The following is a 234-nucleotide window of genomic DNA, read 5'->3' on the forward strand; positions in this document are numbered from 1 at the left end:
ACAGCCCCGCTGCAATTGGTGGCACTTGTAGTCAATCTACACCTGAGTCGTTTCGACTGATCCTATGTGACGATGAAGAAATTTTACTCTTTACCCCAGGGCATGCAGGACGGGATTAACAAGCTGATGTCCTTGCTTGGCCCTGAGGGCGTGCAACATCTTGTAGCACAAGGCTTCGAGGCAATCGGTGCGCGTCTAGAGGCGTTTTTAAATTACGAAAACGCGCTGCTAGAG

Source organism: Plasmopara halstedii (assembly GCF_900000015.1).
Source record: "Plasmopara halstedii genome assembly, contig: Scaffold_650, whole genome shotgun sequence".
NCBI lineage: Eukaryota > Oomycota > Peronosporomycetes > Peronosporales > Peronosporaceae > Plasmopara > Plasmopara halstedii.